Source organism: Lissotriton helveticus, chromosome 8 (genome assembly GCF_964261635.1).
Source record: "Lissotriton helveticus chromosome 8, aLisHel1.1, whole genome shotgun sequence".
NCBI lineage: Eukaryota > Metazoa > Chordata > Amphibia > Caudata > Salamandridae > Lissotriton > Lissotriton helveticus.
The window spans coordinates 1728574340-1728588380 of NC_136069.1; the positions used below are offsets into that span (position 1 = coordinate 1728574340).

At 51.1% G+C, this 14041-nt stretch overlaps 1 pseudogene; it reads right to left on the reverse strand.

Moving 5' to 3' along the window:
• Positions 1–14041, reverse strand: part of LOC144774158 (NXPE family member 1-like) — a 115333-nt pseudogene that overhangs the window by 17659 nt on the left and 83633 nt on the right.

Genomic DNA, 14041 nt, shown 5'->3' on the forward strand with positions numbered 1-14041 from the left:
CCTGTGATGTACAGATGTGAGAGCCAAGTACAGGCATCCATGGAAGGTACAGTACACTCTGGCCTGTGATGTACAGATGTGATAGCAAAGAACAGGCATCGATGGAAGTTACAGTACACTCTGGCCTGGGATGTACAGATGTGATAGCCAAGTACAGGCATCCATGGAAGGTACAGTACACTCTGGCCTGTGAGGTACAGATGTGATAGCCAGGTACAGGCATCCATGGAAGGTAGAGTACACTCTGGCCTGTGATGTACAGATGTGATAGCCAAGTACAGACATCCATGGAAGGTACAGTACACTCTGGCCTGTGATGTACAGATGTGATAGCCAAGTACAGGCATCCATGGAAGGTACAGTACACTCTGGGCTGTGAGGTACAGATGTGATATCCAAGTACAGGCATCCATGGAAGGTACAGTACACTCTGGCCTGTGAGGTACAGATGTGATAGCCAGGTACAGGCATCCATGGAAGGTAGAGTACACTCTGGCCTGTGATGTACAGATGTGATAGCCAAGTACAGACATCCATGGAAGGTACAGTACACTCTGGCCTGTGATGTACATGGAAGGTACAGTACACTCTGGCCTGTGAGGTACAGATGTGATAGCCAAGTACAGGCATCCATGGAAGGTACAGTACACTCTGGCCTGTGAGGTACAGATGTGATAGCCAAGTACAGGCATACATGGAAGGTACAGTACACTCTGGCCTGTGAGGTACAGATGTGATAGCCAAGTACAGGCATCCATGGAAGGTACAGTACACTCTGGCCTGTGATGTACAGATGTGATAGCCAAGTACAGGCATCCATGGAAGGTACAGTACACTCTGGCCAGTGATATACAGATGTGATAGCCAAGTACAGGCATCCATGGAAGGTACAGTACACTCTGGCCTGTGAGGTACAGATGTGATAGCCAAGTACAGGCATCCATGGAAGGTACAGTACACTCTGGCCTGTGATGTACAGATGTGATAGCCAGGTACAGGCATCCATGGAAGGTACAGTACACTCTGGCCTGTGATGTACAGATGTGATAGCCAAGTACAGGCATCCATGGAAGGTACAGTACACTCTGGCCTGTGATGTACAGATGTGACAGCGAGGTACAGGCATCCATGGAAGGTACAGTACACTCTGGCCTGTGATGTACAGATGTGATAGCAAAGTACAGGCATCGATGGAAGGTACAGTACACTCTGGCCTGTGATGTACAGATGTGATAGCCAGGTACAGGCATCCATGGAAGGTACAGTACACTCTGGCCTGTGATGTACAGATGTGATAGCCAAGTACAGGCATCCATGGAAGGGACAGTACACTCTGGCCTGTGATGTACAGATGTGATAGCAAAGTACAGGCATCGGTGGAAGGTACAGTACACTCTCGCCTGTGATGTACAGATGTGATAGCCAGGTACAGGCATCCATGGAAGGTAGAGTACACTCTGGCCTGTGATGTACAGATGTGATAGCCAGGTACAGGCATCCATGGAAGGTACAGTGCACTCTGGCCTGTGAGGTACAGATGTGATAGCCAAGTACAGGCATCCATGGAAGGCACAGTACACTCTGGCCTGTGATGTACAGATGTGATAGCCAAGTACAGGCATCCATGGAAGGTACAGTACACTCTGGCCTGTGATGTACAGATGTGATAGCCAAGTACAGGCATCCACGGAAGGTACAGTACACTCTGGCCTGTGATGTACAGATGTGATAGCCAAGTACAGGCATCCACGGAAGGTACAGTACACTCTGGCCTGTGATGTACAGATGTGAGAGCCAAGTACAGGCATCCATGGAAGGTACAGTACACTCTGGCCTGTGATGTACAGATGTGATAGCCAGGTACAGGCATCCGTGGAAGGCACAGTACACTCTAGCCTGCGATGTACAGATGTGATAGCCAAGTACAGGCATCCATGGAAGGTACAGTACACTCTGGCCTGTGATGTACAGATGTGATAGCCAAGTACAGGCATCCGTGGAAGGTACAGTACACTCTGGCCTGTGATGTACAGATGTGATAGCCAAGTACAGGCATCCATGGAAGGTACAGTACACTCTGGCCTGTGATGTACAGATGTGATAGCCAAGTACAGGCATCCATGGAAGGTACAGTACACTCTGGCCTGTGATGTACAGATGTGATAGCCAGGTACAGGCATCCGTGGAAGGTACAGTACACTCTGGCCTGTGATGTACAGATGTGATAGCCAAGTACAGGCATCCATCGAAGGTACAGTACACTCTGGCCTGTGATGTACAGATGTGATAGCCAGGTACAGGCATCCATGGAAGGCACAGTACACTCTGGCCTGCGATGTACAGATGTGATAGCCAAGTACAGGCATCCATGGAAGGGACAGTACACTCTGGCCTGTGATCTACAGATGTGATAGCCAAGTACAGGCATTCATGGAAGGTACAGTACACTCTGGCCTGTGATGTACAGATGTGATAGCCAAGTACAGGCATCCATGGAAGGGACAGTACACTCTGTCCTGTGATGTACAGATGTGATAGCCAAGTACAGGCATCCATGGAAGGTACAGTACACTCTGGCCTGTGATGTACAGATGTGATAGCCAGGTACAGGCATCCATCGAAGGTACAGTACACTCTGGCCTGTGATGTACAGATGTGATAGCCAAGTACAGGCCTCCATGGAAGGTACAGTACACTCTGGCCTGTGATGTACAGATGTGATAGCCAAGTACAGGCATCCATGGAAGGGACAGTACACTCTGGCCTGTGAGGTACAGATGTGATAGCCAAGTACAGGCATCCACGGAAGGCAAAGTACACTCTGGCCTGTGATGTACAGATGTGATAGCCAAGTACAGGCATCCATGGAAGGTACAGTACACTCTGGCCTGTGATGTACAGATGTGATAGCCAAGTACAAGCATCCATGGAAGGTACAGTACACTCTGGCCTGTGATGTACAGATGTGATAGCCAAGTACAGGCATCCATGGAAGGTACAGCACACTCTGGCCTGTGATGTACAGATGTGATAGCCAAGTACAGGCATCCATGGAAGGTATAGTACACTCTGGCCTGTGATGTACAGATGTGATAGCCAAGTACAGGCATCCATGGAAGGTACAGTACACTCTGGCCTGTGATGTACAGATGTGATAGCCAGGTACAGGCATCCATGGAAGGTACAGTACACTCTGGCCTGTGATGTACAGATGTGATAGCCAAGTACAGGCCTCCATGGAAGGTACAGTACACTCTGGCCTGTGATGTACAGATGTGATAGCCAAGTACAGGCATCCATGGAAGGCACAGTACACTCTGGCCTGTGATGTACAGATGTGATAGCCAAGTACAGGCATCCATGGAAGGTACAGTACACTCTGGCCTGTGATGTACAGATGGGATAGCAAAGTACAGGCATCCATGGAAGGTACAGTACACTCTGGCCTGTGATGTACAGATGTGATAGCCAAGTACAGGCATCCATGGAAGGTACAGTACACTCTGGCCTGTGAGGTACAGATGTGATAGCCAAGTACAGGCATCCATGGAAGGTACAGTACACTCTGGCCTGTGATGTACAGATGTGATAGCCAAGTACAGGCATCCTTGGAAGGTACAGTACACTCTGGCCTGTGAGGTACAGATGTGATAGCCAAGTACAGGCATCCATGGAAGGTACAGTACACTCTGGCCTGTGAGGTACAGATGTGAGAGCCAAGTACAGGCATCCATGGAAGGTACAGTACACTCTGGCCTGTGATGTACAGATGTGATAGCCAAGTACAGGCATCCATGGAAGGTACAGTACACTCTGGCCTGTGATGTACAGATGTGATAGCCAAGTACAGGCATCCATGGAAGGTACAGTACACTCTGGCCTGTGATGTACAGATGTGATAGCCAAGTACAGGCATCGATGGAAGGTACAGTACACTCTGGCCAGTGATATACAGATGTGATAGCCAGGTACAGGCATCCATGGAAGGTAGAGTACACTCTGGCCTGTGATGTACAGATGTGATAGCCAGGTACAGGCATCCATGGAAGGTAGAGTACACTCTGGCCTGTGATGTACAGATGTGATAGCCAGGTACAGGCATCCATGGAAGGCACAGTACACTCTGGCCTGTGATGTACAGATGTGATAGCCAAGTACAGGCATCCATGGAAGGTACAGTACACTCTGGCCTGTGATGTACAGATGTGATAGCGAGGTACAGGCATCCATGGAAGGTACAGTACACTCTGGCCTGTGATGTACAGATGTGATAGCAAAGTACAGGCATCGATGGAAGGTACAGTACACTCTGGCCTGTGATGTACAGATGTGATAGCCAGGTACAGGCATCCATGGAAGGTACAGTACACTCTGGCCTGTGATGTACAGATGTGATAGCCAAGTACAGGCATCCATGGAAGGTACAGTACACTCTGGCCTGTGATGTACAGATGTGATAGCAAAGTACAGGCATCGATGGAAGGTACAGTGCACTCTCGCCTGGGATGTACAGATGTGATAGCCAAGTACAGGCATCCATGGAAGGTACAGTACACTCTGGCCTGTGATGTACAGATGTGATAGCCAGGTACAGGCATCCATGGAAGGTACAGTGCACTCTGGCCTGTGAGGTACAGATGTGATAGCCAAGTACAGGCATCCATGGAAGGCACAGTACACTCTGGCCTGTGATGTACAGATGTGATAGCCAAGTACAGGCATCCATGGAAGGTACAGTACACTCTGGCCTGTGATGTACAGATGTGATAGCCAAGTACAGGCATCCACGGAAGGTACAGTACACTCTGGCCTGTGATGTACAGATGTGATAGCCAAGTACAGGCATCCACGGAAGGTACAGTACACTCTGGCCTGTGATGTACAGATGTGAGAGCCAAGTACAGGCATCCATGGAAGGTACAGTACACTCTGGCCTGTGATGTACAGATGTGATAGCCAGGTACAGGCATCCATGGAAGGCACAGTACACTCTGGCCTGTGATGTACAGATGTGATAGCCAAGTACAGGCATCCATGGAAGGTACAGTACACTCTGGCCTGTGATGTACAGATGTGATAGCCAAGTACAGGCATCCGTGGAAGGTACAGTACACTCTGGCCTGTGATGTACAGATGTGATAGCCAAGTACAGGCATCCATGGAAGGTACAGTACACTCTGGCCTGTGATGTACAGATGTGATAGCCAAGTACAGGCATCCATGGAAGGTACAGTACACTCTGGCCTGTGATGTACAGATGTGATAGCCAGGTACAGGCATCCGTGGAAGGTACAGTACACTCTGGCCTGTGATGTACAGATGTGATAGCCAAGTACAGGCATCCATGGAAGGGACAGTACACTCTGGCCTGTGATGTAAAGATGTGATAGCCAAGTACAGGCATCCATGGAAGGTACAGTACACTCTGGCCTGTGATGTACAGATGTGATAGCCAGGTACAGGCATCCATCGAAGGTACAGTACACTCTGGCCTGTGATGTACAGATGTGATAGCCAGGTACAGGCATCCATGGAAGGCACAGTACACTCTGGCCTGCGATGTACAGATGTGATAGCCAAGTACAGGCATCCATGGAAGGGACAGTACACTCTGGCCTGTGATGTACAGATGTGATAGCCAAGTACAGGCATCGATGGAAGGTACAGTACACTCTGGCCTGTGAGGTACAGATGTGATAGCCAAGTACAGGCATCCATGGAAGGTACAGTACACTCTGGCCTGTGATGTGCAGATGTGATAGCCAAGTACAGGCATCCACGGAAGGCACAGTACACTCTGGCCTGTGATGTACAGATGTGATAGCCAAGTACAGGCCTCCATGGAAGGTACAGTACACTCTGGCCTGTGATGTGCAGATGTGATAGCCAAGTACTGGCATCCACGGAAGGCACAGTACACTCTGGCCTGTGATGTACAGATGTGATAGCCAAGTACAGGCATCCGTGGAAGGGACAGTACACTCTGGCCTGTGATGTACAGATGTGATGGCCAAGTACAGGCATCCATGGAAGGGACAGTACACTCTGGCCTGTGGTGTACAGATGTGATAGCCAAGTACAGGCATCCATGGAAGGTACAGTACACTCTGGCCTGTGATGTACAGATGTGATAGCCAAGTACAGGCATCCGTGGAAGGTACAGTACACTCTGGCCTGTGATGTACAGATGTGATAGCCAGGTACAGGCATCCATGGAAGGTACAGTACACTCTGGCCTGTGATGTACAGCTGTGATAGCCAAGTACAGGGATCCATAGAAGGTACAGTACACTCTGGCCTGTGATGTACAGATGTGATAGCCAGGTACAGGCATCCATGGAAGGTACAGTACACTCTGGCCTGTGATGTACAGATGTGAGAGCCAAGTACAGGCATCCATGGAAGGCACAGTACACTCTGGCCTGTGATGTACAGATGTGATAGCCAAGTACAGGCATCCATGGAAGGTACAGTACACTCTGGCCTGTGATGTACAGATGTGATAGCCAAGTACAGGCATCCATGGAAGGTACAGTACACTCTGGCCTGTGATGTACAGATGTGATAGCCGAGTACAGGCATCCATGGAAGGTACAGTACACTCGGGCCTGTGAGGTACAGATGTGATAGCCAAGTACAGGCATCCGTGGAAGGTACAGTACACTCTGGCCTGTGATGTACAGATGTGATAGCCAAGTACAGGCATCCATGGAAGGTACAGTACACTCTGGCCTGTGATGTACAGATGTGATAGCCAAGTACAGGCCTCCATGGAAGGTACAGTACACTCTGGCCTGTGATGTACAGATGTGATAGCCAGGTACAGGCATCCATGGAAGGTACAGTACACTCTGGCCTGTGATGTACAGATGTGATAGCCAAGTACAGGCATCCATGGAAGGGACAGTACACTCTGGCCTGTGAGGTACAGATGTGATAGCCAAGTACAGGCATCCACGGAAGGCAAAGTACACTCTGGCCTGTGATGTACAGATGTGATAGCCAAGTACAGGCATCCATGGAAGGTACAGTACACTCTGGCCTGTGATGTACAGATGTGATAGCCAAGTACAAGCATCCATGGAAGGTACAGTACACTCTGGCCTGTGATGTACAGATGTGATAGCCAAGTACAGGCATCCATGGAAGGTACAGCACACTCTGGCCTGTGATGTACAGATGTGATAGCCAAGTACAGGCATCCATGGAAGGTATAGTACACTCTGGCCTGTGATGTACAGATGTGATAGCCAAGTACAGGCATCCATGGAAGGTACAGTACACTCTGGCCTGTGATGTACAGATGTGATAGCCAGGTACAGGCATCCACGGAAGGTACAGTACACTCTGGCCTGTGATGTACAGATGTGATAACCAAGTACAGGCATCCATGGAAGGCACAGTACACTCTGGCCTGTGATGTACAGATGTGATAGCCAAGTACAGGCATCGATGGAAGGTACAGTACACTCTGGCCTGTGATGTACAAATGTGATAGCCAAGTACAGGCATCCATGGAAGGTACAGTACACTCGGGCCTGTGAGGTACAGAGGTGATAGCCAGGTACAGGCATCCACGGAAGGTACAGTACACTCTGGCCTGTGATGTAAAGATGTGATAGCCAAGTACAGGCATCCATGGAAGGCACAGTACACTCTGGCCTGTGATGTACAGATGTGATAGCCAAGTACAGGCATCTATGGAAGGCACAGTACACTCTGGCCTGTGATGTACAGATGTGATAGCCAAGTACAGGCATCCATGGAAGGTACAGTACACTCTGGCCTGTGATGTACAGATGTGATAGCCGAGTACAGGCATCCATGGAAGGTACAGTACACTCGGGCCTGTGAGGTACAGATGTGATAGCCAAGTACAGGCATCCGTGGAAGGTACAGTACACTCTGGCCTGTGATGTACAGATGTGATAGCCAAGTACAGGCATCCATGGAAGGTACAGTACACTCTGGCCTGTGATGTACAGATGTGATAGCCAAGTACAGGCCTCCATGGAAGGTACAATACACTATGGCCTGTGATGTACAGATGTGATAGCCAGGTACAGGCATCCATGGAAGGTACAGTACACTCTGGCCTGTGATGTACAGATGTGATAGCCAAGTACAGGCATCCATGGAAGGGACAGTACACTCTGGCCTGTGAGGTACAGATGTGATAGCCAAGTACAGGCATCCACGGAAGGCAAAGTACACTCTGGCCTGTGATGTACAGATGTGATAGCCAAGTACAGGCATCCATGGAAGGTACAGTACACTCTGGCCTGTGATGTACAGATGTGATAGCCAAGTACAAGCATCCATGGAAGGTACAGTACACTCTGGCCTGTGATGTACAGATGTGATAGCCAAGTACAGGCATCCATGGAAGGTACAGCACACTCTGGCCTGTGATGTACAGATGTGATAGCCAAGTACAGGCATCCATGGAAGGTATAGTACACTCTGGCCTGTGATGTACAGATGTGATAGCCAAGTACAGGCATCCATGGAAGGTACAGTACACTCTGGCCTGTGATGTACAGATGTGATAGCCAGGTACAGGCATCCACGGAAGGTACAGTACACTCTGGCCTGTGATGTACAGATGTGATAGCCAAGTACAGGCATCCATGGAAGGCACAGTACACTCTGGCCTGTGATGTACAGATGTGATAGCCAAGTACAGGCATCGATGGAAGGTACAGTACACTCTGGCCTGTGATGTACAGATGTGATAGCCAAGTACAGGCATCCATGGAAGGTACAGTACACTCTGGCCTGTGATGTACAGATGTGATAGCCAAGTACAGGCATCCATGGAAGGTACAGTACACTCTGGCCTGTGATGTACAGATGTGATAGCCCAGTACAGGCATCCATGGAAGGTACAGTACACTCTGGCCTGTGATGTACAGATGTGATAGCCAAGTACAGACATCCATGGAAGGTACAGTACACTCTGGCCTGTGATGTGGAGTGGTGTGGCTCACTGGTTAGAGGCGGCAGACCCGTAAGCAGAGAACGGCCCGGGACCAGGGTTCAATTCCCGACGCGGCAGGGTCATGGACCAGGGTCAAAACGGACTCGATAATTCTCGCCTCGGTGCGTACTCTAACCAGGGATCACACTCGGCAACTCTGGGCATTAAGCTTGCCTGATCTCTACAACGGCCCCCCACAGACGCCGGGGATGCCTGGTTTCACCCTGGAGATACCCAGAAAGGGACCATCTCACAGGGAAAACCAGGACGGGTTCCCCAGCGGTCTACAGCGCCAGGATACTCCTTGGAGTCGCAGTGCGCTTTACAAGTACACCCACATTTACATTTACATGTACAGATGTGATAGCCAGGTACAGGCATCCATGGAAGGTACAGTACACTCTGGCCTGTGATGTACAGATGTGATAGCCAAGTACAGGCATCCATGGAAGGTACAGTACACTCTGGCCTGTGAGGTACAGATGTGATAGCCAAGTACAGACATCCATGGAAGGTACAGTACACTCTGGCCTGTGATGTACAGATGTGATAGCCAAGTACAGGCATCGATGGAAGGTACAGTACACTCTGGCCTGTGAGGTACAGATGTGATAGCCAAGTACAGGCATCCATGGAAGGCACAGTACACTCTGGCCAGTGATGTACAGATGTGATAGCCAAGTACAGGCATCCATGGAAGGCACAGTACACTCTGGCCAGTGATGTACAGATGTGATAGCCAAGTACAGGCATCCATGGAAGGTACAGTACACTCTGGCCTGTGATGTACAGATGTGATAGCCAAGTACAGGCATCCATGGAAGGTACAGTACACTCTGGCCTGTGATGTACAGATGTGATAGCCAGGTACAGGCATCCATGGAAGGTACAGTGCACTCTGGCCTGTGATGTACAGATGTGATAGCCAGGTACAGGCATCCATGGAAGGTACAGTGCACTCTGGCCTGTGATGTACAGATGTGATAGCCAGGTACAGGCATCCATGGAAGGTACAGTGCACTCTGGCCTGTGATGTACAGATGTGATAGCCAGGTACAGGCATCCATGGAAGGTACAGTACACTCTGGCCTGTGATGTACAGATGTGATAGCAAAGTACAGGCATCGATGGAAGGTACAGTACACTCTGGCCTGTGATGTACAGATGTGATAGCCAGGTACAGGCATCCATGGAAGGTAGAGTACACTCTGGCCTGTGATGTACAGATGTGATAGCCAGGTACAGGCATCCATGGACGCTGGGGCTCCGGCTGACATTGTTGATACCGTGAGGATGATCTACCTTTGAGCGTGTGGGTCAAGTGCGCCATCCACTGGTTCAGGGTGGAGTCTCCGATGAGGCGCAGGGACCTCCCCCGCAGGCAGTCGTTGATCTCATCCTGTGAGAGGAATCTCTTCATTCTGCAGGAGACGGGGTGCCAGATTTTCCGCAGGAAATAACCCCCGGGAAACTGGAGCTTCTCCCCTGGGCTGCACTGCTCTTTCGCAGGTGTGCTGACATCTGCAAAACAAGATGAGGTGAGTGGGTATCAGGGAAGAAAAAGAGATATGTGTCTGTCGAGACGGGGGTCAGACATGGATCTGGACAGACGGGGATCAGACATGGTTCTGTACAGACAGGGGTCAGACATGGATCTGTACAGACGGGGGTCAGACATGGATCTGTACAGACGGGGGTCAGACATGGATCTGTACAGACGGGATCAGACATGGTTCTGTACAGACAGGGGTCAGACATGGTTCTGTACAGACAGGGGTCAGACATGGATCTGTACAGACGGGGTCAGACATGGATCTGGACAGACGGGGATCAGACATGGTTCTGTACACACAGGGGTCAGACATGGATCTGTACAGACAGGGGTCACACATGGATCTGTAGAGACGGGGGTCAGACATGGATCTGTACAGACGGGGGTCAGACATGGATCTGTACAGACGGGGGTCAGACATGGATCTGTACAGACAGGAGTCAGACATAGAACTGTACCGGCGGGGTCAGACATGGATCAGTACAGACGGGGGTCAGACATGGATCTGTACAGACGGGGGTCAGACATGGATCTGTACAGACGGGGGTCAGACATGGATCTGTACAGACGGGGGTCAGACATGGATCTGTACAGACGGGGGTCACACATGGATCTGTACAGACGGGGGTCAGACACGTATCTGTACAGACGGGGGTCAGACATAGATCAGTACAGAGAGGGTCCGACATGGATCTGTGCAGACGGGGGTCAGGCATGGATCTGTAGAGACGGGGATCAGGCATGGATCAGTACAGACGGGGGTCAGGCATGGATCTGTACAGACGGGGGTCAGACATGGATCTGTACAGACGGGGGTCAGACATGGATCTGTACAGACGGGGATCAGACATGGTTCTGTACAGACAGGGGTCAGACATGGTTCTGTACAGACAGGGGTCAGACATGGATCTGTACAGACGGGGGTCAGACATGGATCTGGACAGACGGGGATCAGACATGGTTCTGTACAGACAGGGGTCAGACATGGATCTGTACAGACAGGGGTCACACATGGATCTGTAGAGACGGGGGTCAGACATGGATCTGTACAGACGGGGGGTCAGACATGGATCTGTACAGACGGGGGTCAGACATGGATCTGTACAGACAGGAGTCAGACATGGACCTGTACCGACGGGGTCAGACATGGATCAGTACAGACGGGGGTCAGACATGGATCTGTACAGACGGGGGTCAGACATGGATCTGTACAGACGGGGGTCAGACATGGATCTGTACAGACGGGGGTCAGACATGGATCTGTACAGACGGGGGTCACACATGGATCTGTACAGACGGGGGTCAGACACGTATCTGTACAGACGGGGGTCAGACATAGATCAGTACAGAGAGGGTCAGACATGGATCTGTGCAGACGGGGGTCAGGCATGGATCTGTAGAGACAGGGATCAGGCATGGATCAGTACAGACGGGGGTCAGGCATGGATCTGTACAGAGAGGGTCAGACATGGATCTGTGCAGACGGGGGTCAGACATAGATCAGTACAGAGAGGGTCAGACATGGATCTGTACAGACGGAGGTCAGACATGGATCTGTAGAGACGGGGATCAGGCATGGATCAGTACAGACGGGGGTCAGGCATGGATCTGTACAGAGAGGGTCAGACATGGATCTGTGCAGATGGGGGTCAGACATGGATCTGTACGGACGGGGGTCAGACATGGATCTGTACAGACGGGGTCAGACATGGATCTGTACAGACGGGGGTCAGACATGGATCTGTAGAGACGGGGGTCAGACATGGATCTGTAGAGACGGGGGTCAGACATGGATCTGTAGAGATGGGGGTCAGACATGGATCTGTACAGACGGGGGTCAGACATGGATCTGTACAGACGGGGGTCAGACATGGATCTGTAGAGACGGGGGTCAGGCATGGATCTGTACAGACGGGGGTCAGACATGGATCTCTACAGACGGGGGTCAGACATTGTTCTGTACAGACGGGGTCAGACATAGATATGTACAGACGGGGGTCAGACATGGATCTGTACAGACGGGGGTCAGACACGGATCTGTACAGACGGGGTCAGACATGGATCTGTACAGACGGGGGTCAGACATGGATCTGTAGAGACGGGGGGTCAGACATGGATCTGTACAGACGGGGGTCAGACATGGATCTTGACAGACGGGGGTCAGACATGCATCTGTACAGACGGGGGTCAGACGTGGATCTGTACAGACGGGGGTCAGGCATGGATCTGTACAGACGGGGGTCAGACATGAATCTGTACAGACGGGGGTCAGACATGGATCTGTACAGACGGGGGTCAGACATGAATCTGTACAGACGGGGGTCAGACATGGATCTGTACAGACGGGGGTCAGACATGGATCTGGACAGACGGGGGTCAGACATGGATCTGTACAGACGGGGGTCAAACATGGATCTGTACAGACGGGGTCAGACATGGATCTGTACAGACGGGGTCAGACATGGATCTGTACAGACGGGGTCAGACATGGATCTGTACAGACGAGGTCAGACATGGATCTGTAGAGACGGGGGTCAGACATGGATCTGTAGAGACGGGAGTCAGACATGGATCTGTACAGACGGGGGTCAGACATGGATCTGTACAGACGGGGTGAGACATGGATCTGTAGAGACGGGGTTCAGACATGGATCTGTAGAGACGGGGGTCAGACATGGATCAGTACAGACGCGGGTCAGACATGGATCTGTACAGACGGAGGTCAGACATGGATCTGTACAGACGGTGGTCAGACATGGATGTGTACAGACGGGGGTCAGACATGGATCTATACAGACGGGGATCAGACATGGATCTGTAGAGACGGGAGTCAGACATGGATCTGTACTGACGGGGGTCAGACATGTATCTGTACAGACGGGGGTCAGGCATGGATCAGTACAGACGGGGACCAGACATGGATCTGTACAGACGGGGGTCAGACATGGATCTGTACTGACGGGAGTCAGACATGGATCTGTACACACGGGGGTCAGAAATGGATCTCTACAGACGGGGGTCAGACATGGTTCTGTACAGACGGGGGTCAGACATGGAACTGGACAGACGGGGTCAGACATGGATCTGTACAGACGGGGGTCAGACATGGATCTGTACAGACGGGGGTCAGACATGGATCTGTACAGACGGGGGTCAGACATGGATCTGGACAGACGGGGGTCAGACATGGATCTGTACAGACGGGGGTCAGACATGGATCTGTAGAGACGGGGGTCAGACATGGATCTGTACAGACGGGGTCAGACATGGATTTGTACAGACGGGGGTCAGACATGGATCTGTACAGACGGGGGTCAGACATGAATCTGTACAGACGGGGGTCAGACATGGATCTGGACAGACGGGGGTCAGACATGGATCTGTACAGACAGGGGTCAGACATGGATCTGTACATACGGGGGTCAAACATGGATCTGTACAGACGGGGTCAGACATGGATCTGTACAGACGGGGTCAGACATGGATCTGTACAGACGAGGTCAGACATG